At 46.5% G+C, this 26,431-nt stretch overlaps 1 protein-coding gene across 11 annotated transcripts in view; it reads left to right on the forward strand.

The window, feature by feature from the left end:
- Nucleotides 1-1,201: 1,201 nt before the first annotated feature.
- Tec (tec protein tyrosine kinase) overlaps nucleotides 1,202-26,431 on the forward strand; it is a 108,877-nt gene continuing 83,647 nt past the window's right edge. For 5 of the 11 annotated variants that reach the window (XR_015636832.1, XR_015636831.1, XM_087584447.1 and 2 more), the window contains exon 1: nucleotides 1,546-1,597. The gene's annotated coding sequence lies outside the window, so the exon portion shown is untranslated. Of the gene's footprint in view, nucleotides 1,422-1,543; nucleotides 1,598-24,324; nucleotides 24,359-26,431 lie in introns of those variants that run through there. The other 6 variants (XR_015636833.1, XM_087584445.1, XM_087584449.1 and 3 more) reach the window with 3 other exon arrangements.

Consider the following 26,431-nt stretch of genomic DNA (forward strand, 5'->3'; position numbering starts at 1 on the left):
GTGAAATGGTTTCTTTGCGTACTGGTATATCGTTGTTCTCCCTATGTAAAGGCTCCATTGTAGAGGTCAGAGGTTAAGTGTCTTTCTCAATTGCTCCCTACCATAGTATTTGAGATAGTCTCTCCTAGAACCTGGAGCTGGCCTGTTGGGGTACACTGGCTGGCCAGCAAATGTCCAGCTATGTTTTTGTTTCTGCCTCCAGCTCTGGAGTCCAGGTAGGAAACAACTTTCTATCTGTCTGTCTTCCTTTCTTTCTTTCTTCCTTCCTTTCTTTCTTTCTTTCTTTCTTTCTTTCTTTCTTTCTTTCTTCCATTTTTTTAAAAATATGGGTTCCACCTAATCAATCTGCACTTTCGTAGTGAACATTTTACAAATTAATTTCTCCATCCCAAAGGCTTTTGGGGGACAGAGCTCAGTCTTTTATTTCCAGGGACTATACATGAACAATACAGTCCCATCCTGTGTCTCTCTTCCTCTGAGAGGTCCTCATATCCCTGCCGTGGCTGGCCTAGAACCACTTATGTAGACCAGGCTGACCATAAATGGAGAGATGCCTCAGTGGTTAAGAGCACTGACTGCTCTTCCAAAGGTCCTGAGTTCAATTTCCAGCAACCACATGGTGGCTCACAACCATCTGTAAATGAGATCTGATGCCCTCTTCTGGTGTAACTGAAGACAGTGACAGTGTACTCATACATAAAATAAATAGATCTTTTAAAAAGTGCATAGGAATGGGCTTGACTTTGACTCTCAACTGTTGGAATTAAATATGTGGGTCGCCATGCTTGTCTGAGAGTACAGGATGGGTAATAGTGACTAAAAGTCACAACTACCATCAAAGACAACTTAGACTTGAAGGTAGGGATCAAACCAGGGCCTTGTGCATGTTAAGCAAATATCGTATCACTACAGCCCCAGTCTTTCAAGGCCAGCTTCTCAGGTAGCTAGCTAGCTAGATGACAATAGGTGCGTTCTTTCCCTGTGTCTAAGAACTTCACGGGATTTAAAGTCAGTAACTTCAAGATTGTTTTCATTACTAGTGTATCAACACTAATAATATAAGTGACCCTACGCTAGGCTCTGATGCTTCAGGCCTGTCAGTCAAATGACCCGTTCTTTTATCACCGCAAGGCACATCATCATCCGGTTTGCCCGCGGGGGGCGGGGGTGGGGGCCAAGCGGAAGTGGAGGTCGGTTCCCTGTTCCCACAGGGCTCTCAGCCACCCACAGGTGTCACTGCTACCGGCTCTCCGAGCCGGAGACGAAAGAGCATTTCTCTGGACGGTTCTCTTAGGATGGGAAGTCCGGACTTAGAGAGACCCCACGCCGCGTCTGTGTGGATAACAGGCGCTCTCTGGAACTTCGGCGGCAGGACGGCGAGCTCGGGCACCAGTCTTTGACTTTGAAATCGCGGAAGGAAGGTGGGAACTGGCGGCTGTGGGCAGCGGAGGGCAGGGGCGGTGCGGTGAGGGGGCGGGGCCAGGGAGGAGCTAGGCAGTGGGCGTGACGATGGGCTTGGTCAGCGCTTGCCAAGCTCCAGGCTCCGCAGTTTGGCCCGCGCTGTCTCCTGTCCTGTGTCAGCACGCGCTCGGTCAAGGTAAGAACCCAGGGACTCTCGGCCAGGAGGATCAGAGGGGTGCGCGCTCACGGAGGTGGCCTCCACCTGCCGGAGATTGATCTTAGTGGGATTAGGCAGGATTTTTCTACCCTTCACATGGAGGTGGGAGCGTCAGGTCAGAGGCCCGTCCCCCTTGGGCCAGGAAGAGGGGACAGGTGCGCTCCCCTGATGGCCGCGCCTTCCCTGGTGGCTGCAGATCTGAGCCCTTTTGGACTTGGGATCTAAGCCGAGAGCACTTTCGCCTGAGTTCCCTTCCCAGTCGAGCGGCAGGGAGGCCTTTCTCCTCTCTGCCTGTGCCGCGGTAAAATTAGAATCCAGGAAGATGGTCCACAGTTGCTTGTGCGCCGAGCAGGTGCACTTATTTCTTTAGTTATTTTTCCCTTCTGGAAAGTGGTATCTGGATCTTGATAAACAGGGGTTTGAAGAATCAATGTGGGAAAAACTAAGTGGACCTTGTCCCAAGAAGGTGCAATTTTCCCTGGATTATACATTTCTTAACTTTTTTCCTGTCGTTGGCGAATGACTGATATGTTTCTGTGTACCAGGTCCCACCTCGGGTTGATCTTTGGAAACTGGACTATTTGATTTAGAAGAGTTGATCTCAGTGTTAGATTGGGACGACAGGGTGGCTGGCTTAGTTAAGTGGGTTTGAAGCCTGTCCAGAATAGTATGCTTTAAGCAGATGCCTTACATTTTTCCAGTGAGTGGCCATTTTCCTCTTAGGAAACTCTGACAACCTATTCCCGTCTAGATTATTCTCTTTTACAGAGTCGGGGAGTGTTAGGAGGAAGCATCAACTTATCAGCAAGTCTCCTAAGTAAGATCCGGGGTTTAATAGTTGAGTGAACAACACTGGTAGCTCTGTGGTCTGCAAGACTCAAAATAAGGAACTGCTTGATATTTACTGGGGGGTGGGGGGGTTGGGGGTTGGGGAGCTGTGGCTTACACGTTTGTTCAGTTATATTTTCATTGTTTAAGAAAGGCTTATCTTTTCGCCGTACACTTATTAATCTGGTCACTATTCCTATCCTTGTCATCGCTGGGTGCTTTCTGTAGAGTGCCTATGTTAATCACCCTCATTCTTCCCACAAGGGTGTGTGCCTTTGGCTTTGTGGAACTGTGTGGGACAATTATTGTAAACACACACAAATCAATGCTGAGCTCTAGCTGGCAATACCTTTGCCCTACATGGATCTGTGGCCTAGAATTTTTCTCTTTTTCTTTCTTTCTTTCTTTTTTTTTTAAGAAGAGCTTTTAAAGATTTATTTATTTATTTTGTATTTGAGTACACTGTAGCTGTCCTCAGACACACCAGAAGAGGGCATCGGATCTCATTATAGATGGTTGTGAACCACCATGTGGTTGCTGGGATTTGAACTCAGGACCTCTGGAAGAGCAGTCAGTGAACTTAACCACTGAGCCATCTCTCCAGCCCTCTTTTTTTTTTTTTAAAGGATTGTTTATTATACTTTATGTATGAGTACACTGTAGCTGCGTTCAGACACACCAGAAGAGAGCATCAGATCCCATTACAGAGGGTTGTGAGCCACCATGTGGTTGCTGGGAATTGAACTCAGGACCTCTGGAAGAGCCGTTTCTCCATTCCCTTTCCTCTCTTCCTAAACAGTAAAGCATCTAGGGTATGAATGCATGGTTTAGCATTGCCAGGGTTTCCTTGCTTTCCTTACATCAAGGTGGTCTTGTTTACAAAGCAGGGCAGAGGCTACATTTTATCAAACCTGTGACGCTCAGTGGATGGTAACGTCCCTCCCAACAGCTGATCCGGAAAGGAGGATGGAGAGACTGGATAATTACTGGCCCATTTGTATTCTTGAAGAATGCCTGGCCTCCTTGCCTTCCCCCAGGCACCCAGGGCCTCTAACCACACCTCTGCCTACAGGTTCTCCAGGCTGGCCTGGTTGGTGCCTCTCTTCCTAGCCCTGCACCCGTTCTACTAGATTTTGGCATTTGCTTCACCCCTCCCCGGGTCTCCACTCCCATCTGAGGAAGATGACTTGTTGTCTACAGATCATTAAGGGCATTGATAACTCCGCTTGCTCATGGCTCCTCTGCCGATTCCCAGTGTCTGTGGACATTGTCCCTGCTCAGAGCCCTTACGAAGCTCTCACCTTGTCCAGTGAACAGCGGGTGATGCAGAGCCTTTGAAGTTGAATTCATAGCGAGAGTTTTGGGAGGCAGCCATTTTGTTCGGATTAAGGTCCTAAGTGGGGCGTCCAAGTCCGTAAGAAGGGAATGAAGTTAACTTCCGATCACGGGCAGCGGGAAAATGATCTTACTCCGTGTAATTATGCTACTAGAAGAGATTTGTTGGTAAAAAACAGACACCTAGAGAAGAGGGTGTAGAAGTTTTCTGTACCTCCACACCAGTCTCCTCCTAGGCCTGCCTTTTAATCCATGCCTGGGTCAGCCAGTCCTTCCTTGGGTCGGATTATAACTATTAATTTCTTCTGCACATTAGACCGCTCGGAGCTCAGGTGACCCAAGCTACCATGAAACAGAGGTTGAAAATTACATTTCCAGTTTAAAGGGGGAAAAAAAAAAAGGAAGGAAGGAATTAAAACAGCAACAACAGCAGCAGCAACCAAAACCCCACAAACAGGGTGCTACTGGGGAAACAGAAGGAGCAAACAATTGTAAACATATGCAGGCACAGAATTTTGAGCTCAGAAATGGCTAGATCAAGATAAGCCACAATATTTATGGCAAGGTCAATATTCACAGCTAAGCTAAGCACAATTTTGTGTTCCTGGAATTAATAATTGTTTGACACGCCTCTCTCTCTCTCTCTGTGTATATATATATATATACTTCTCATTAATTTAATCTGTGACTCTTGAGCGATTTTCCAAGCCTTTTCTTAAAGGAGTCAGGTTTTCGGTTTCCTTTATTTGCCCCAGGAAGCTGAACCTGACCCTCTTGGTTTGCCGTACTCTTGGAGAGGTGGGCTTTTATTTATGGCATGCAACTGTCACCCAGAGGCTGCTCTGTCAATCCCCGCCATCTCTTTCCTGTGTTCGATCTCCTGGTATTCACGTAGCTTCCTCTATTTCGGTGGTCTCCTCGAAGCTTCCTGGACAGGGATGCACGGGATGTCAGTCTCCCTAAGACCAAGAATAACTGAAGTTATCTATTTTCCCCTCAAAATTTGTAGATGGGCTGAGTGTGGAATCCTAGGATAGAAATTCCAAAGGCATTGTTTCAGTATCTTCCAGGTTATGAACTTTGGGCTTCTTAATCTCTGCGTGCAGCTGGTGTGGAGCCCGCATCCCTTCTGTGAGCTTATGAGCTATTCTCTTCGTTCCCACAACCTCTAAGGTTCCTGACGCTGTGCGCTGCTGTTTCTTGGTTCTTCTCAGTGTGCGGGGCTTTGGCATGTTTACACCTTTTAGTTCAGGGTAATTTTCTTGAGTTACTTCATTGGTGTTTTTGTCCTATTTTTTCTGTAACGTTTCTTTAAGGAATTTGTTGTCTAGATGTTAGGTATTTTGGATCAATCCTCTCATTTTGTGCCTTTCATAATTTCTGTCTTGCTATTTCCCAAGTCTTTTAGGAAGGTTTTTCTCAATATTAGTAGTACCCAAGTTTAACATTGGGGTTTTCCCGATGTCTTTAGCATTATTATTATTATTATTATTATTATTATTATTATTATTATTATTATTATTATTGGTATTGTTACTGAGACAGGTTCTTGCTGTGCAGTTCATGCCAGCCTAGAGTTCACTGTGTAGCTTAGGCTGCCTTACAGGACTCTTTCCTTCTGCTTCAACTTCACCCGTGCTGGGGTCACAGGTGTGTCACCATATCTGGTTCTAACCATGTTTTTAGCATTTTTAATTTAAAAGTGCTCTGTCTCTTTTGTTCTCTAAGTACATACATATGCATATTTTTTTGTGTATGTATATTATGTGTGTGTGGTTTCGTGTGTATGTACTTCTTGTTTTTTTATCTTTTGGTTCCAGGGTCTTATCTCTCTGGGGAAACTACTGGGTTTTTTTGGCTAGAAGTGCGCGTCCTCCCCCTGCCCCCACCTGGGTGTGGAGAAGGGCAGTGTGTTGGAAGTGTTCCTTCTGGCCTGGCTACCTGCTCTAATTTGGGGGTTGGGGGGCAGTTCATAAGCTGAAGATGTGGATGGACTTGTTGACCTTCGCTTCATCTTCGGCTGATCCAGCCAAGTGATCTCTGATATCATTGCTGATCTGGTGAGAGTGATCAGAGAGGGCTGAAGAAGTGCCTGACCACTGGTCATCTATAGGCTGGTCGGCACAGAGGCTCAGAACCCTTTCATGCTGTTTGTCCAAGCTTGACTGGAAGGAAGAAGTTCAGGGCAGTCACTTAACTTCTTCAAGTGGCTGAAAGGATGTTGGAAGGTCCCCTGACTTTTCTCTTGTAGCGTTTGTTGGGGAGTGAACCCAGAGCCTTGAACACATTAGATACTCTCTGCCTCATCCTCACTGAATCCAGCTTTCTAAAGAGACCTAGTTAATCCCCTCGCTTTGTAGCTCTGTCCTCTAAGAACATCTCATCGTTGTCTTCACACCCACAACTGCATCTAGTGTTAGCTCCTCTTCTCTCTGTCTTTGCTGATCAAAGGAAAATAAATACTATGTCATTTCGTTTCCTGGGATTTCAGCTGGAGAAGACTGTGGACACTTTTGCTCCTCCTGCCTTTAGTGTAGGAATGTAGACTCCCACAGCAGCCTCTACCCAGGCTCCAGTGGCAAGGTCTGGGTGATGTGCTTTCAGTCTCTCTGCTTGTACCACAGTACATGTTTTCTAACCAACCTGGTCCAGAGAGTCTCACTGGTCCAGCCTCGGAATGCCTTCAGTTCTCCCTAGTCCACCACTAATTGAGCAGAGTTGTTGCAGGAAGCCAAGTCTGTGTATAAACCTGTAGGCAGCTTAAGGGTGTTTGGGTCGTGGTCCTATTTCTCCACTCCAGGTTGTCTTTGAAGACTGTCACTTGGGCCACTATATGTCTTACCTACCAGTAAAGCTCAGCTTCTCCATGTGTCTAACATCTCAATTTGAAGGATGGTTGTTGGTGGCTATGTGGCCTCAGGAACAAACACCATTTCTCTGGAGGCCAGCTGCCTTCCCAGAATCCTTACTTCCTGCTCTCAAGTGTGTGCCCTTCTTGGAATGTGTACCAAGTTCCTGTTTCTGGCTGGCTGAACAGGGATACTGACTTACCCTGCCCATAGCAACTTTCCCGGCCCAGTTTACCAGCTGAGTCACTGTGCCTAAGTCTCCTTTCTTGAATCATGACCTCCAGCATTTTCTTCCAAGAGCCTCATGGCATCAGCGTTCTCCGTAGTGACACACAGAGGAATGCCCCCAGGCATCAGCCTCCACGAAGCAGGAAGAGCATTCTTCCCTGTCATTTCACATGCAGGCTGGGCGGAGCTCTGTACTCTTAGGTGGCAGGTGCACGTATGGCCAAGGGAAGAGGAGGCACGATAGCAGTGGGCATGGCTGCAAACTAGCTAGTGCTGAGGAGACTGGGGTGGCAGAGAGAAAAGGACAGATATTAGCAAAGAGCCATGTTACTGTTCCGGAGTGGGTGCCTACATGAATGAGTGCTTGGCTGAGAGAAGCCTATACACACATTGGTCTATCCACCACCACCACCATCATTATCATCATCACCACCACCACCACCACCACCATCATCATCATCATCATCATCATCACCACCACCACCATCATCATCATCATCATCATCACTTTATCATCATGATTGGCCTCTGTATGTAGTCCAAGTTGGTCTTGAACTTGTGATTCTTTTTTTTTTTTAAAGATTTATTTATTTATTATATATGAGTACACCATAGCTGTCTTCAGACACACCAGAAGAGCACATCAGATCCCATTACAGATGGTTGTGAGCCACCATGTGGTTGCTGGGAATTGAACTCAGGACCTCTGGAAGAGCAGTCAGTGCTCTTGACCACTGAGCCATCGCTCCAGCCCCTGAACTTATGATTCTTTTATTTTAACTTAGGAACACTGTTGAAATTATAGGTGTCTACAGGTGAATTTCACCATGTCTACTGGGCCTTTTTCCCAAAGGGAATGTATATGTGCGTATTATCTATGTGTCTTAACATCTGTACGTCTGTCCACCAAACTGTCACCTATTTTTTGTTTTGTTTTGCGACAGGGTCTCTCTTTGTAGCCCTGGTTATCCTGGAACTCACTATGTAGAGTAGGCTGGCCTCGAACTCATGGAGCTCCTTCTGCCTCTGTCTCTCAAGCGCTGGGATTTGCATCATAACACCAAACTTCTTTTTTCCCCCCAGAGAGAGCCATGGCTTTCCTAAGCACACACTGGGCTGGAACTCACCCAGTGTAGCTGAGGTTACCTCATACACAACTGAGTCGCATGCCTGAGACTGAAGCCGTCAACGCTCCGTTTGCACATGTATTGTTTTCTTCTCAAGCTTGTGCAGTTCACAGGAACTGGTTTGGGTTTCTCAGCTAGATCTTATGCACTCTTCTCGAGGAAGCTCAGTACTAAAACCCTCAGACGACTTTTCCCAGACAACTGTAGACACTTTGCAGTTAAGAGAGATTTTGTCACAGTTAACTATGCTGTCCAGTGTGGAAGTTTGCTATACCCCTGACTTCGGTTTTGCTTTGGCCGTATAGACGGAATATTTGCCTTCTTCCCGGTGTGTTGTTTCTCATATTAGTTAGAAATATTCTTCATGGAAATGCACTGTTATTGTTTATATTTCCCATGTATGCTTTTCCTTAGCGTAGTGTCAGACGTTGCCTTGGCCTCTGTGGTAAAGCCAACAACTCGAGAGGGAGGGAAGTACGTGTGCATAGATGGTTTATGGTGAAGGAGGGAGACCTTTGATTTCATGTATGCATTTTCCTCTGATAACTAGATTCTTCCCTCCCGAGGTTAAATGCCTTTGACATGCTTAGCTACTGAGTATCACAGTCGCAGGCCTGAGATCCCCGTTCACTGTGTAAGGTGCAGGCTCCTGTTAGATGTCTCACTCCCTTCTAACCCAACTGGGTGGTCAGCGGCTTTACCTCTTCCCCTTTATCCTTCGCTGACTTCTAACCAGGAGTCTGGTACTGTTTCCTTAGAGAGCCCATGCTTCCTCATGTGGTCTCCAGTATTAGGTTTCAGACACGACCTGTGACATTTCCACATGGGCAGAACCAAAATTGGATTGGATCTTTCATTTCGTTTCTATCATTCCCACACAGAAACGATTTCTTTTTTTTTTTTTTTTTTTTTTGGTTCTTTTTTTTCGGAGCTGGGGACCGAACCCAGGGCCTTGCGCTTCCTAGGTAAGCGCTCTACCACTGAGCTAAATCCCCAGCCCCCAGAAACGATTTCTATAGGTACTGTGCTTTCTTTTCCCCTTTGGGGATCATTTTTCATAGCACCACGCTGGAGATGAAGTGCTTCTAATTTCTACTAACCGAGGAGCACACTCATAACCAGGAAGAGAGGCTCACGAGATGTTTACCCTCACATTAGCCTTCCCTTTTCCTCCCTTTGGCTCTCTGGGGTTGACAGCCCCACCTGTGTGTAGGTAGACTAGGTTTAGCCAGATTGCTTGAGGCCATGTAGGCAGTTGTTGGGTTGCAGGCCAGGTCAGAAGAAGCTGGCAGAGCTGCGCCTGGTGGCTGTGCACACCTTTAATCCCAGAGTTTAGGAGGCAGAGTTAAGAGGATCTCTGAGCGTTGGGGCCAACCTGGTCTACATAAGGAGTTCTAGGATAGTTCGGCCTACCTGGTGAGACACTGACTCAAAAAAAGAGAGAGGTTGGAGGGAGGGAGGAGCAGTAGCAGGTGACAGGTCCATGCTGTCTCTGGACTAGGTCTTCTTGGGCATACAGTTTGTTTAGACTTTTGGTGGTCGCCAAGGGTCCTTAACAAAAGCTGGAGAGGTTTCGATGGTAACTTTGTAACTCTCTTTGCCCTCTGCACTCTACCAATCTTCCTGTGAAGGCACCTGAGGTACTTGGCAAACTACAGGCTTCCCATCCGTTCCCCTATTCCTCCACTGGGCAACTAAATCCTGCTCAGTAATGCTTGCAGCCCACCAGGGGCAGCAGAGATGTTTACCATAAGGAGCTAGGGTGGAGTGAATGCTTGCTTAGATCTTTCTTCCCCAGACATCTTCCCTGCTATCTTGTTCCCATGTTTAAAGCCTCGACTGCGTTTCTAAGTCAACTATTAACTGGAATTGTGTCCCCATGCCTCAGCCTTTCCATCTGTTAAACAAAGTGTAATGACACATAATTAACAGCCCACTTCAGAAAGGTACACAGCCGATGCTTGTAAAACCCCTTTGAGCTATTCTGACAGTGTTTTATATACATCCATGAGCAATGAGGTGGCTTCTCTGTTTGGCAGAGAACACCTGTATTATGCCCATTTTATAGACAGGAAAAGTGAGCCTTAGAGGGGATGACATCTTGCTGGGGAGCAGAGGGTAAATTTAACATAATGTCTATGGGATTTTTCTCAGACTTGTTAGAACAAATTAAATATAAAATCCCCCCTCCCCATCCCAGTGTGTGTACATGTATGCTCGCTTAGTACATGTATGTGCTTTAACCACATCCACCTTTTCGGGGGGTTCTGCTTTTATGTTTTCGCTTCATTCCTTCACCTTCATTAGAAAAAAAAAGTCATGCTTGAAAAGTGTATTAATTTTTTTCTCTTTTAAAAAAGGCTCATTATTTTTTGTACTCGTGCCTGTGTGAATTTATGCATACCATGTGCACCTGGGTGCCCACAGAGACCAGAGGGCATCATATCTCCTGAACTGGAGTCAGAGACAGTTATGAACCTGATAGGGGTCCTGGGAACCGAACCCAGGTCCTCCAGATCGGTGAATGCTCTCGGCAGCTGAGCCATTGCTTGAGTTCCTCGGAGGTTTTCTTAAAGAATGTGTGGAAAGTTAAGGCGTTCAGGGGAAAGAAGTTTCGCTTTCAAAGTGATTTTGGAACTCGTTCTACACAAAGGTGTGATGTGGAAGGAGTGGGAGTTGGGAGACATTTTTAGAAAATGACTACTCAGGAGAGCTGAGGTAATAAAGTATGGGACCCTTCTTAGGATACAGGTGTGATCTAACTCGTCTGATGATCGTTTTAAAATAATGGTATACAAGAGGTGGATGCTGTCATATCACCACGACAAAGAAAGTGCCCGACAGAAACAAGGGAAGAAAAGTTTATTTTGGCTCATGGTTTCAGACAGTTTTCAGTCCATCATAGCAAAAGGAGAGAGCCTTATTACACACAGGAAATATAAACAGAAATGTAAACGTCACAGCAGAAGGAGTGAGGGAGAGAGTTTTATATTTCAGTTGTTCTATGAGTCTGAGAAAATTCCGTGGACACTGAGTTAAATTTACCCCCCTGATCCTCAGCAAGACACCGTCTCTTATAGGACTCACTGTTTCTATCATGGCCACTCCTGTGGTTTTGGGGGTGTGACGCTGTAGCCCAGTGACAGACAGGAGAGGGAGCGCTAGACTGGAAACAGGTGAGCATAGCCTTCAAAGGCTCCCTCCTAGTGACTTGCTTCTGAAGCCCCACCTCATAAAGGCTCCCACCCTTCGAAATAGTTCCACTAGGCAGGAACCAAGTGTTCAAAACACAAGCCCTTGGGGATAGGGAACTCCATAATACTTCATTTTCCCTCAGTTTTTTCTAAGTTTTCATTGATTCGTCTTGAAATCAGTGGTTTCACAGAAGTCGGTTTAACTGTGGAGTAGAAGACAGAAAAATACTCCCAACGCACTCTTCTATTTAGAAAGATCAGCAAGGGGGTTGGGGATTTAGCTCAGTGGTAGAGCGCTTGCCTAGCAAGCGCAAGGCCCTGGGTTCGGTCCCCAGCTCTGAAAAAAAGAAAAAAGAAAGAAAGAAAGAAAGAAAGAAAGAAAGAAAGAAAGATCAGCAAGATGACGAGAGGCCAGCATCTCATAAACTGTGCCAGCTAACTCAGGGAGGCCTTGTGTGCTAGATGGTTTTATGTTAACTTGATATAAGCTAGAGTTATCTGAGAGAAGGAAACCTCAATTGAAAGAACGCTTCCATAGTCTTAGTCATCGGACGGGGTAGGGGTTTGCAGGGGGGCACTAGCCTATTGCGGGCGGGGCCATCCCTGGGCTGGTGGTCCTAGAAGCTATAAGAAAGCAGGCTGAGCAAGCCATGAGGAGCACTCGGGGTAAGCACACCTCTCCATGGCCTCTGCATCAGCTCCTGCTTCCAGGTTTCTGCCCTGTGTGAATTTTGGCCCTGTCTTCCTTCAGGGATGGATTGTTTGCTGCCTGGAAGTGTAAGCCGAATAAATCCTTGCCTCCCCAACTTGCTTTCGGTCATGGTGTCTTGTCACAGTAATAGAAACCCTAAGGAAGACACCCCTCGCCTGAGTGCTCCTTATTCCTCCACAGGAAGCATTTCAAGGCTTTACTGGGGCTATACACTGTGCAGGGTCCTATGCTAAAGTCTACACTTGGCTCATTGCATTGTGCTCCTTAAATAACTCACCTGAGTAAGGTTATCTCTTTGCATTTTATACAGGAACAGACAGGCTCAGTGAGGTTCTGTTACCCTCGTAAGTGTTGTCTGAGCCTGTAGCTTTCTCTCCTGTGCTCTGCTGAGCCCTACTCTTTCAGCTTTTGCTTTTCTCCTGCCATTGACTTTTCTCACCGAGCAAGCAGAGTTCAAAGCCTAGGGTCTTTTTTTCCGGAGCTGGGGACCAAACCCAGGGCCTTGCGCTTCCTAGGCAAGTGCTCTACCACTGAGCTAAATCCCCAACCCCCAAAGATCTGCTTCTAATACAATGAAAGCTGTCAGATTCTTCCGCTGTCGCCTCAGACGCTTGACGCTTGACCCGGTGTGGGTCCTAAGAATGCTTCACAGAACAATTCTGACAGCTGTGGTTGCAGCTCAGCCATAGCATGCTCACCTGAGGCATGCAAAGCCTTGGGTTTGACCTCTAGCCCTTCCTCTACAGAGGGAGACTTGTGGTAACTGCATTGAAAAGGGAAAGGCAAGTGAAATTAATTTTCGTGACATGCCCTGTATAACCCAATATTTAAAATACTGTCATTTTCTTATATAACTGTGTAGGAAATTATTAATGAAAAGCAGTTAGGAACGATGCAAGATAATGAACACGGTGCAACAGAATGCAGTGTGCTTCGATGCAGTGTCTTACGTGTGGCAGCTTGTAGTAAAATATCCTTGCAAACTACAGAGTTGTTCACGGGAAGATATTTTATATCGCTCGTCCCAGTGCCGAGAAGGCAGGTATGCTGAGTAACGGGCATGTTGACAGCAGTGTCGACAGCAGCATGGATGCAGAGAAAAGGTCCCTGTCCCCCAAGGCCTATGACTCAGTTTTAATCCCTCCCTCATTCAATCTTGTTTACCTGCCTGTGTCTAAGGCTGCCAAGCGGTGTTGTTGGGCTATTTCAACATCATGGGCTGGCCTTCACATCAGAGACTTAGAGTGGGACTGCTTACTTTCCACAGCAGCGTTTAGAGAGGACAAGAGGTGACAATTTTAAGGGAAGGTGTTTTGCCTCCTAACTTATGCAGAGGCATTTCTTGGGAGAGGATGAGTAGTTGTAGTCTCTGTCTTCTGAGTGAGCCCAATTGCATCATCTTCATCACTTTCGATGCTTACCAGGGTCCCCTCCCCTCTGTCAGTGGCTAGAAGTGTGGAAGGAGTTTTAGTTAACCCCTCCTTCTGCAGAAAGTGTGCCGGGAGGCGTATTACCCTTCACACCGTTGTACTTTGAGGTCCTATGTGTCTTGTGATTGCATTCCCAGATGCTTAACACATTTCTTGATGGGAATTGTTACCTGGCTTTAACTCCTGGGCCTCTGGCTTGTGTCCTGAGTTGCTCTAATGATCTTTGACCCTAGACTGACTGATGTAAATGCTGACATGGCTTCCCTTCACGGAGTCCCTGCTTACCCTTCTTGTGGTCCAGGTCGTCTCATGACACTCATTGTCATCATGGTTGCATCTAATAATGGCGACAGGCTCCTGGTCGCTTGTAGCAGGCATCATGCGGAGCTGTTTATGTCATTTCATCGAGTCCTTGTAAACATCTCCAGGACGCAGGTATTATACCCCATTTTTTATAAGAAAATTGAGGCATCGAGAAATGAATTATTTTACCTGAGGTCATACAGCTAGTGAGGCTCAGAGGAGCTTTATAGCTTGCCCCCTGACTTCAAAGCTCTTCTGTGTTGCCATTACTGGGGTTGGGCTTCTCTGCCTTTGGTCTCTGGGTCCTTAGGAATAGGAGCCACACCATAGTAGACTTCCTGTTTGTCGACCTAGACTTCTTTCCTTTGGGGAACTGGAGTCCACATGTTTTGGGTAGGATAGATGGAACCCTGGTGGTCATGTGACTTACCTCCGGTCAATCTAAGGCATCCTTCCATCAGGTCATGGGAATGGCTCAGGAGCTGGTTCTTGATCCAGGCTGGCTCCCAGGCTCTCTTTAGGGAAGGAGGCTGTCTCTGACTTAGGAGAGTGAATTGTCACATGGGGAGAAGAGGCACTGAGCTGTCGGGAGAATGGAGACAGCCACCTTTGAAGCTCGGTGTTCATCTGTGTGCCATGTGTCCAGGACTTTAGGCTTATGTGAGCCAGGATGCTTGTGTTGTTTGCTTAAATCTCAGCATTGACACTTGACAAAACTCTCGAAAATTCTGAAAATGCAGCATTGGCTTCCCTAGGGCCATGTTCTGTCTCTGGGTGAGAGCAGGCATTCTAGGATCTTGCTATCTCCTTGGGACCCAGATGTTTTTGAGCCGACTTTGGGTCCCATCACACTGCATACTTTCCTTGTAGGTTGTTACTCCTTTCCCTAGTGAAAGGAGATACCACACCTAACCATTCCCTAGCACGCACCCCCACTTCCCAAGGGGCAGCCCACACACATGGATATGGGTGAGGTGAACATTGAGCCATGAGTAGAACATTAGAGAACTCTGTTCTTCGTAGACACTGGGGAATTACCAGTGCGATCTGCATCCTACTCTTTGAATGCTGATCAAAGGCTACTGAGCACGGAACCCATCTGGCCCCAGACAGACACTCTCTGGGCTCCTGGCCAATTTGGGTCAAAGCCTTGTTCTCAGCCCCACTTGCCCTGACTTTCAGCCGTTCTGGTCTGCTGTTTGCCTGTGATCTCTCACTCCTGCTGTGATTCTGTGCTCCATCCTTCTGCTGGCTTCCTTCCCACATCTTTCATCAGCCCTCCAAGAGCGAGAGCGACTGTATTGTTCCATTGTGAATCAACTCTCCCACACAGCCCGAACACTCCCTTCTCCTCAGCTCTCTGGGAGGGTTCCCTTTGCTATTCACAGGGCACCCCTTTCTGCTCTTCTCCTTCAGAGTTCAAGCCATTGTTGCACACACCCTCCTCACTCCTCCTCCTCCTGGCCTGTTAGTCATCCTCCCTGATTCGATGGCTTCTGTTCTCTCCCAACCCTGCTTCCTGTCTTCATGTGTACCGCTTACTTTTATTCACAACGGGGTATGGCTGCTTGCCTGTGGAGGGGGTCTGTAATGTAACCTTATTGTGGTTAAAGGGGGGGTTTCATTAGAGATAACCTGTAGTCAAGACCTTGAGAAGTGAATAGGATTGCTATAGGTAGGTCAAGAGTGGAGGAGCTGACCAGGCAAAGCCAAGGGATTGAGCAGGAACCCAGAAATACAAAAAGTCTTGTTGGGATGTTAAAGGTACGAGAAGAGAGAACCCAGTTTGATGAGGCATGATTGTATTTATTTACAATTAAGGAATGAGTCAGACAGGAGAAAGAGTGAGATTGCATTGTGAAGACAGGATGAGAACTTGCTTGGAGATTTTGTAAAAGAGGACTAGTGAGGGGAAACAGATTAAAGACATTCTTGCTAAGACCTGTGCTGTAGAGAAAGCTAGTGAATAAGTTTGCAGAACTCACTTGGCCACGGGGGAGCTGGGAGCAGGGTGGGGGGGATGAGGCTGGGGCCTTACTCTTTAGGAGCTTGGTGAGAGGGAGGCCCTGCCTGGTGATGAGAGACTTACAGGTGTTCTGGGGAGCTAGGAGGCAGCATCTGTGTACTAGCTACGAATCAAAGTTCTTAGCCCTCTAATTACCTTGTGCATTAAAAGTTAGATAACTTACTTCCTGAGAGTAAAAATGACCTACACTACATAAGCTTGTGATGTTTCTCAAAGCATGTTTTATAGGATGCTACAACCCTGAGACATGTTAATAAGGTTCAAGGGAAATAGTATGAGTTTTGTGACCAAATAAAGTTGGGAAACCCTGCAGCTGGTGTGATTCATAGAACAAGGTCACCTATTAAACCCTTTCAGAAATGCACACAAGAAGCAGGCTTGGTGTTGTTTAAGTCGGGGTTCTCCTAATATATTTATTTGTTCATTCCCCCATCCAACAATCACGTAGGAAGTGCACACTGTAGGTGCGTGGTTATAACATGCTGGCCCCTGTGCCCTGCAGTAGAGAACGTTGGCAGCCCATGCCCCTCCTCCTATGAGAGCCTGCTCCGGTGTTAGCATACGTGGTCATCTGACATGTCCTACTGTGGTGAGAAGCTTGAAGTGGTAAAGCCTGTGTGAAGGTTGTTTAAACCTTCCCATTGTACTGTGGAATGGAGCCTTGTGGAGTGATTGATTGTCTATGGGCCCCTCCGTCTCTCTGGCCTTGTGTCTCTGCCCTTATCAGACTCTCCACCTCCTCACAGAGTATTTCCTGTCCCACCTGCTCTGCAAGGCCAGAGCGAACGGCAAGGGAACTTTCAGGTCTGGGAAGCTGGTAACTCGCCTACTGTGACCCAGCTGGTTGCAGAAGAGCTAGAACCTAACCCAACGGGTTCTAAGTTCCACGCTCGTTGCGTTCTTGGTGAGAAGGGACAACTTGAAATGCTTAAAAGTGGGGAGTGGGGGGATCCATTTAAGTGGACCTAATGGGTTGAGTGAGGCCCTGTGGACAGAGACAGTTTAATCAGTATAGTGTAGGATCTCCATTGCTGCCCTTGTCCAATAATGATTTGACCAAGTGCCTTGCCAAGTACTTTGTATGCATTTCTCTAATACCTCAGTCCTGTGAGGTAGTAATTACTACCTCGTTTCATAAAGAGGAAGGAAGTTCAGAGCGGGAGTACGGTGTCCATTTTACACAGCTTGTAAGGGCAGAACCATGCTTCTATTTTAGCTATTTTGAGCCCATTCTGTGCAACAGGAAATGGTTTTTCTCAGGTTCAAACTGGCAGAGTCCGTGTGCTTCTCTCCTTTCCATTTTAGCTTGTCACCTTTGTGAAAACTGACTTTCAGCCAGGTGCTTGTACACAGCTGTCATCTGGGCTCTCCGGAGGCCAAGAGTTCAAGTTCAAGGCTAGGCAGAGCCACTTCATGAGATTGATCTCAATACAACGAAACAAAATCAGCCATACAAATAAACAAAAAGACACCGTGCACACACGCACAAACCTGTGTACACAGTACACAAGCACCCAGGGACACAAAACGTGCAAAACACAACCTTCTCTCAAAAAAGGATCTGAACTGAACAACTTAGCCAAGGAGGTCTTGCATAGCACTTATGAGTACCTAAGTAGGCAAAGGAACTCTTGGAGCTGAGGATCTAGAGGTGGACGCCCATTCTTGGATATTGTTCTCGTGAAACTTAACAACCAATTGCAAGAGGATAGAGTAAAAGACACGGAATCAAGAAAAATGTTACAGTGATAACTATAATCTAAGAATGCAAATTAAGCAGAATAAAAGGGACTGGATTTTTTTTCAGTTATAAGTTTTTTGTTTTGCTTGTTTGTTTATTAAATATTTAATTTTATTTTATGCATATGGGTACCTTGGCTACATGTATTTGTGTGTACCACATGAATGCCTGGTACTCCACCAGATCCTTGTGAGTCACCATGTGAGTGCTAGGGATTGAACCAAGGACCTCTGGAAGAGCAGCCAGTGTTCTTAACCACTGAGCCAGCTCTCAGTTCCCACTAGTGCTGCTAGTCTTGTATCTGGTTAGTCTGTCTAGGCTAGATGTGGCAGTGCATGAATTACCTCTCTTGTTGCTGTGACTAAAGCAACACAGGGAAGGGTTTATGTTGGCTCACAGTTTGAGAGCTCACAGTTTGAGAGTCCAGCTCATCTCAGCAGGAAAGGTCTGGTGGCAGGAGTTGGAGGTCACTGGTCACTTGGCATCCCCAGTCAGGAGGCAGAGACCCAAGGATGCATCCCGATACTCAACTCATTAGCATTCATCTTACTCATCCCAGGGCTCCAGCCAGGGGGATGGTATAGCCCACAAAGTGGGTCTTCCCACCTCAGTTTAACATAATCTAGAGCTTTCCTCACAGGTGCTGCTAGAGGCTTGTCTCAAGGTGAATATAGTTCTGTCAATTGTTGGTCAATATTGCAGGTAGTCAAAGCAATGCCTTTTTGTGAAAGTGACATGTAAAGTAACAGTCAAATTAGAGGGAGTAGATGGGGGTGGGGGAAGAAAGGGGAAGAGATAGATAGATAGATAGATAGATAGGGAACATTCTTGGGAGGAAGGACCATCATGTACTGCCCACGGATTTCTCTGTTGGAAGAACAAGAAGGACAGTGTACTTATGATGGGTCAGTGTGGGGGGTGTGGAACTAAATACAGTTGGAGTTGGAGGTAGGCTAGGTTAAAGTGGCCTTTAGTGGAAACATATAAACAGGGATGACAACATGGACGTGATTCATGCTTTTAGAAGATTGTGTTGACTGGTGAATGGAGAAACTATTACGAGGAGATAGGGAAGTAGTGAGACTCACTGGGGATATTGCAGTAGTTTTGATAAGATTATGATGGTGGTTATAGTTTTATCAGTTACCACCGCGGTGATGCCGTATAAGACATAACCCGTAAACTCAGCGGCATACGAGCACGGCCCACTGTTGCTCGGGTGTTTGTATTGTTCTCCTGTTCTGAGCCAGGCTCTGTTGACTAAGCCTGTGTCCCTGTGACAGCTGTGGGTTAGGTAGTAGTGTCGCCATGCTGCCTGGGTTCTTAACTGTGTTGGGTTGGGCAGGACTGGATGTCAGCTACTTTAGGGTGACTCTGTGGGATGGCGCTGTTCTTTCCCATAAGTCCATGACGCTTCTCTAGGAACCCAGATTGGGTTTCTTCTCAATCACATTTTTAATGGCTGTGGCAAAGGACCAAGAAGGGAGGTACAACAAGCGAATGCATCTTAAGATTGCACCTTTGGTTAAGTTTGCTTCCATCCTGTCTGTCACAGCAGGTTGTTTGGGGGGTCTTCATAGTCAGCGTGGAGAGTCGGCAAGAGGCGGGCACTCAGGTGTGAGGAGAATATGAGAAATCATGGCCATGAGTGTGAACGCTCATGGGGAAGAATGAAAGAGAGAGTCCAGTAGACTCAGAAAGTGTTGTGTGTTTATGGTTCAGAGAGCACGCTGAGCAAGTGTGTACGTTGTTGAGAATCAAAGGAAGCTCCCAGCTTTGAGCTAAGGAGACTGAGGCGTTTACTCAGATGACAAGGACCGGGGGCAGGACAGGTTTGACAGGGTCCCTGGAGTTCTGAGATACCTGATAGGAACTGAGATGAGGTGGAACGTTGTGGTTGATGTAGACGATGAAGTTCTTGAGCAAGTAGATTTCAGAGGCATCACTGGGGACAATATTTGAAGCCATGGCACGACATGAGGCTAACCATAAAGGGAACACCACAGAGGGAGTCTGGCACTCCTGCTTAAGAAGTAAAACAGAAAAGTGCAATCAGCAAAGATGCTGTCATAGCCCATATTCTATTCCTGTGAAGAAACACCATGGTGGGGACAACTCCTCTATTTTTTTTTTTTTTTTTTTTGAGCTGAGGACCGAACCCAGGGCCTTGTGCTTGCTAGGCAAGCACTCTACCACTGAGCTAAATCCCCAACCCCATGGCAACTCCTCTAATATAATAGAAAGCATTTAATTACTCCCCCCCCTTACAGTTTCAGAGAGTTAATCCATTATCATCGTGGTGGAGAGCATGAGCATGACGTCATACAGGTAGGCATGGTGCTGGGGAAGTAACCGAGAGTGCTTACCTCTTGATCTGTAGACAGCATGCAGGAGAGAGAGGGGGAGAGAATAGAGAGACACAGAGAGACAGAGACAGAGACAGACAGAGACAGACAGAGACAGAGGCAGACAGACACTGTGCTTAACATGGGCTTTTGAACACACTTCCTCCAACAAGATCATGCTTCTTCCAACAGAACTACTTCTCCTACTCCTTCTAATCCATCTCATATAATCCACCAGCTGAGGACCAAGCATGCAAATATATGAGCCTGTGGGGGCCATTCCCATTCAAACCAGCACAGAGGCTGAGAAGCTGCAGTGTCTAAGACTAAAGAAATAGAGTGAATGTCAGTGTCACGGGACCAGGCAAGGCCGAGCCCCTACATGTGTTGAATGCAGCCGGTAGGATGTGAATTAAGAAGCAGGGTCTGGTCACATGAACATTCTTCGTGACTGACAGGCACAGACTTGGTAGAGTGACAGACAGTATAGCCTAATGGGAGGAGTTGGAGGAGGAAGCCCGTGAGGGGAGGCAGAGTCTCAGGAAAGAATCCTGTTCTTCACGAATGGTACCTTGGAAGTGCATTGGTGGTTTCTTCAGGGGTTGTAAGTGATACACCATGCTAGGGCATGACTCAAAGGATGGTGGGGTGTACTGAAGACAGGGTACCACGTGAGATGCCAGAGAAGATGGGCTAAACATTCAGAATACACTTTATTTGATGTTTGACCTTCAAGTGTATTTCTGCCATGTACTTTATGGCTAATTTGGAGTGAAAGGGTATGTTCATTGTTGGAACAGTTTCTTCTGTCAATCTGAGGTCCTTCTGGGCAATCTCAGTGTGCCCTAAGCCCACACTCACACAGATACACTCACATAGACATTCACGAACTTTTCCTTTCCTATTTTGTTCATTTGTTTGAGAACTCGGGGGAAAAACACCTCACCGCTGTGCTGTATCGCTCTGTCTCTATCTCTCACCCTCTCCCTGCCCTTCTGTCTGTCTCCCTGTCTCTCTCTCCCTCCCCACCTCTCTTCTCCCCTCCTCAGATGTAACCTCTCAGCTCCTGCCTCAGTGTGGGGCCTCTCTGCCTGGCATAACACCATCTACCACAACGATCGTGCACTAACCCTCTGAAACGCTAAGCAAGCTCCCAATTAAATGATTCTCTTCTAAGTCACCCTTGTCATGGTGTCTGTTCACAACCCTAGTAACCCTAAGTGAGACGTCTCTGTAGGTGGTTCTCAGGGTGTCTCGCGATGATTACTGACCCTGACCGGTGCTGGTAAACTCAATGCCTTAGGTTTGGATGTGGTTTACAAGTTCGGCAGATCCCAGGCAGAGCTAGGAAGGGAATGTGCTGCTTTCTCATGCAGGGTCTTAGACCAGCATGGCTTGATTTCCCTTTTCTGATTGATTTAAAGAACCAATTGCATCCGGCAATGCAAAGATTCCCATTGATTCATAGACTAGATGCCAGCAGCCTGCAACTCAGTGGATCCTGGAGAGGCACGAATTCCGGAATTCCGGTTGAGCTACGACTTCCTTTTTGTGTTTTTTAAGCCAGTGTAACTGGACTTATGAAGTGTCAAGTAGGAACTGAAGAGATGGCTCAGTGGGTAAGAGTGCTTGCAGTAAAAGTGTGTGGATCTGAGTTCAAATCCCTAGAACCCATGTAAATCCTAACATGATAACACACACACACACACACACACACACACAGATCAGATGAAGGGGAGACAGGAGAGTCTCCAAAAGTGCATGGACCAGCTAGCCTGCATAGCAGCAAAGCATCAGGAAAGGCTGTCTCAAACAAGGTAGACGTGTAGGCCAACACCTGAGGTGGTCCTCTGATCTCCACATGTGTGCAGTGGCATAGTGTCCTGCGCCCATACACACATCCTGCATACCCATCACACATGTACTCAGAGACTTCAAAAAGTGTGCAGCAAGTGTTCCAGGCTGCAAAGTTGAAGTGTGTTTCAGTTGGGGACAAGCGCATGCTCACCTATTACTTAAGCACCCGCTTTGTGAGCCCTGTGGGAGTGCCCACTGTGTGCCAGGTGTGTGAGTGCGGTCACACAGAGAGATGAGGAACCTCGTCGGAGGTTAGGGATCACCTTGAGAGCTTTTGTTCCGTGGCCTCAATAATTTGTTTCACTGGTTTGAAATACTAGTGTCTTCCTTGCTTGCCTTTCTTTTTTATTTTATGTGTATAAAGTTCTGTCTGCATGTATGTACATATCATATGTGTGTCTTGTGTGTCTAATGCCCTTCTAGGTCAGAAGAAAGCCCTGGCTCCTGTAAAACTGGACTTGTGAGTGGTCGTGAGCTACCGTGTGGAACCTGGGAATCGAACCTGGGTCCTTCATAAAAACATGAAGTGCTCTTGACCCCTGAGCCCTCTTTCCAGACCCCCAGAGCTTTCTGATTTGTCAGAAATAATAGTAAGAGGAATACCTGTCAGGGACTTATGATTCTTACCCCTAATAATTGGAGATATCCTACCTCAGTGTTAGTGAGGAGGAATGATATCAAGAAACAGCGTTTAAATCAGATGAATTTTTTTTTTTAACCAGGCTGGGTGGCTCAGGTCAGTAATCCCTACTTGTGAGGTTGATGCAAGAGGAACTGATGTTCACGGTGCCACAGTGTGTTCAGAGTCAGCCTGGACATCGTAGTGAAGCCCTGTCTCGAAATAGAAAACCTTAAGAAAGACCTGAGCACATTTGTCTCAGTAGTGGAAGGTTTATCTAGCCAGAGGTTCAATCACCGGTACCTCAGTCAGTCAGTTAATCAATCAATCAGTCAGTCAGTCAGTCAGTCAGTCAGTCAGTCAGTCAGTCAGTCAGTCAATCAGTCAATCAATCAATTAGTCAATCAATCAATCAGTCAGCCAGTCAATTAGTCAATCAATTAGTCAATCAGTCAGTCAATCAATCAGTCAATTAGTCAATCAATCAGTCAGATGATGTTGCAATGTGCTAATGCTTCCACTGTGGGTCTGTGGTTCTCTGAGACTGCGCATTTCCGTTATAATGACTCATTCAGCCAGCCATATAATAGACTTGGACCCCCAGAAAGGCTCATGTGAACCTTTACCCAACTGATGGACATGTTGTTTAAACAACACTATTGTATTATTATTATCAGTGTATGACTTACATTCCTGTCACACAGGGAGGGAGGAAACCTCAAACTGCTTTTCATTCAACTTTTGTCAAGAGTAAAATTGGGATAACACTTAATATCTCCAGACAAAGGTCATGTTACCTGTTACCTATTTTTTAAATGTTTTATTGCTTTTTCTGAGTTAATCAGAGAGTAATGTACTTAGCTCAGCCAACATGGAAACCTTTACCAAGGCTTTACTAACTGAACCATTATCAACTGTTACTATCTGAAGTAGCCCTGGTGGGGAACGCTTTTGTTATTCCTGGCCAAACCCCATTGAAAATACCAGGCACCAGTTTTCATTTCTGTTTGTCCTCATCAGCAAATTTCCCCTTGCTATTCAGTAATGGGAAGTTTTTCTTTTGATAAATCATTATCATAAAACTAAGATCACTGGTTCATGGGGCACATGGCCATCTTTCCCCGCACCCTGGGAAGTTCCAGGCTCAACAATCAAAGGTCTGAGTTCTGACTATCAGGGTGGAGCAGAATTGTTGCCCGTGTGAACGGGAGCAAAGGGAATTCCATTTTGTGGGCCAGCCAGAGAGAGAGAGAGAGAGAGAGAGAGAGAGAGGTTCCATGCCCCTTCCTGTGGGTGGGTGAATGCAGTGTGTGGCATGTGCACCCCCCCCCCCCCCAGCCTGCCACTCCCCAGCTTCAGCTGCCAGGGCTCCTCTTCATCTGTGTCTGCTGACGCCAGGCGTGACTGTAGTGGATAAAGGCAAATGCGTCTTCAGGAAGACTGTAACTACGGCAGAGTGAAACCAAGAAAACAGACCCGTGCTTTTCTCCAGGCTACCTTATTTGAAGAAATAAAAAATGCCTTCCTTTTACTCTCTCTTCTGCCCTTGGGTGTTCTCTTTCCGTCTTGACTCTGGGCCTGGTGATTTGACTGACTTTGGCCAGAGTGCATGGAGAGCCTCAGAGGCATGGCTGTGTGTTGTGTGCTTTGGTTCTCAGTCTCTTTGCTCTGGGAACTTGAGCCCACAGGACTGAGTGAAGAGGCCACATATTTCCCAGCTAACAGCCTTAAAGTGCCAGGCCAGGACTGCTTGTCGTGTTGAATCAAGAGAACTAACATATTTGAACTGTTTGATGCTAGTTGTAGTTTATTTACTTATTAAATGTGTTAACTGACATGTGTATGTGTGCAGGGTGTGGGTGGACCATGGTTGTGGAGGTCAGAGGACAATTTGAAGGTGTTGGTTCTCTCCTACTGTGTGGGTCCTGGGGATGGGACTCAGGTTATGGGGATTGGAAGCAAAGGCCTTTGACTACTGATCCATCTTGCCAGGTCAGTGTTTTTAATATTGTGTTTTTGACAATTACGTACATGTACATACATACATTATGACCTTATTAATCACCATTACCTTTCTTTTTTTTTTTTTTTTTTTTGTTCTTTTTTTCGGAGCTGGGGACCGAACCCAGGGTCTTGCGCTTCCTAGGTAAGCCTCTACCACTGAGCTAAATCCCCAGCCCCACCATTACCTTTCTTATTCCATTCTCGCTGGCTTCTCCTTCTTCCCAAATACTCCTCCTTCTGCTCCTATGGTGTGTGTTTGTGTCTGCATGAGTGCGTGTGCTGTATGCATATGTGTGTGTTTGTGCATGTGTGCATATGTGTGCATGAATGTATACATGTGTGTGTGCACGTGCATGTGTGTATGTATGTGTGACCCGTGTGCATACGTGTGTGTGTGTGTGTGTGTGTGTGTGTGAGTCTTGTGCAGCTAGTCACAGATGCTGTGTTTTATTATTGCAATGGTTGTGTCATATCCAGAAGTTGTGATTTCATATTGTCTCTATCCCTCACTCTTACAGTCTTCCCACCCTTTCTCTCTGATGGCTCCTGGTCCTCGGAAGCCGTTGTGCAAGTCTTGTTTAGGATCACACACTCCACAGTCATTTATTCTCAGTTGTTAGACTCTTCACTAACTGTCATCCTCAAAACAATAGAGCCCTCTCTGACCCGGGCCGAGGGCAGCGCAGGTCTGTAGGTATGGCCTTTTGTTTTTGCTCTTCCCAAAAGCTGGAAGAATTTCCAGGAGCTTCTGGACACCTTTGCTCGTGCCGTGTGCTTACTCTGGAGATGAAGCCTCTGTCTCCAGGGTGGCCTGTGCCTCCTGGGGAGCCAGGCAGAGCTCATTGTACTACATTCTGTCTTACCATGCGCGCAGACAGCATGTGAGCTGTGTGTTCCGCTCCATTTTCTTCTTGCTTGTTTGATTTCTAACTCTTTTACTTTTAATTCTTATCAATATGTTGTTTACGTGTTAGCCACATGTTTTTCTTTTCCTTAAAATTCTTTCCTGGAGAAATACATTCAGCTACCCGCAGCACACTAGTTACATCATCTGAAAGGGTGCGGGCCAGTGGCTTTGAGTCTGTCTGCAATGTGCGGTGGCCATCACTATTATCCAAGTTGTGAAGACCTCTTGTTACCCCATCCCTAAACATACCCCCCCCCCAAATATCCCCTCTTCCCTTCTAATCAGTACTTTGCTTTCCGCTGGTATTTTCGTTTTTTTGGACATCTCATTTCAACAGAATCAGCAGTCTGTGGTCTTTTGTGTCTCACTTCCATTGCATAATGCTTCCAAGGTACAGGCTGTACCATGTGTCAGGATTTAATTCCTTCCCGTGGTGTGGTACTGTTCCATTACCGCTGCTTTGCTTGTCTCTTTGTCGGTTGACAGCCCTCTGGGATGTTCCCACTTTTCGGTTATTATCGGCAGTACCACTTTGAGCATTCGAGCGCAGTTTAGTATGAATGTCTCCAATTCTCCTAAGTAGACATCTGAGTCATATGGTAACCCTGTTCCTCAGCATTTGAGGAACTGCCACTAAGTCTTTCAGTGTGTCTGGGCCACTTTATATTTCTAGCAGCAACATGGGGGTGGGGGTTCTGACTTCTCCGCGGATTTAAATTCTCAATCTGTTTCTAGTTTCTGTTTTAGCCGCTGTCGTGTCTGAAGTGGGGTTTTGTGGCTTTGATTTGCATTTCCCCACTGACAAACAGTGTTGAACATCATCTCGTTGCTATTGGCCACCTGTGAGTAATCCTTGGAGAAATGTCTGCTGGAGAACGTCGCCCCCTGTGATGTATTTGTTTGCTCTGAGGTAGGGTCTCTTTGCTTTGCCAGCTCAGCTTTGAGCTCTTGGGCTCTAGCACCCTCCCGTCTTTGCCTCCCCTGTGCTGGGATGTTTGCAGTGTGCCACTGTGCTCCATTGCACCGATTACCTTTAAACTGGCTTGTTTGTCCTTTTCCTTTCCCCTCCTCCTCTTCTTCCTTCTCTTTCTCCCCGCTCCCTCTCTCTTTCTTTTATTTTGGTGCTAAGCCTTGAACCCCAGGTCTTGTTTTTATTTCGAATGTCTTTTACTGATTTTTGATGCCGACTTCCCCTCCCCACCCACGGGGTCCAGTTAGTGCTGCCCGGTGTAATAGATGCCTGATCAATAGATGTTGACTTGACCTTGTGTCCGTAACCACACCTTAGTGACGTGAACAGTGGCTGTG

Source organism: Rattus norvegicus, chromosome 14 (genome assembly GCF_021556685.1).
Source record: "Rattus norvegicus strain SHRSP/BbbUtx chromosome 14, alternate assembly SHRSP_T2T, whole genome shotgun sequence".
NCBI classification, from domain to species: Eukaryota; Metazoa; Chordata; class Mammalia; order Rodentia; family Muridae; genus Rattus; species Rattus norvegicus.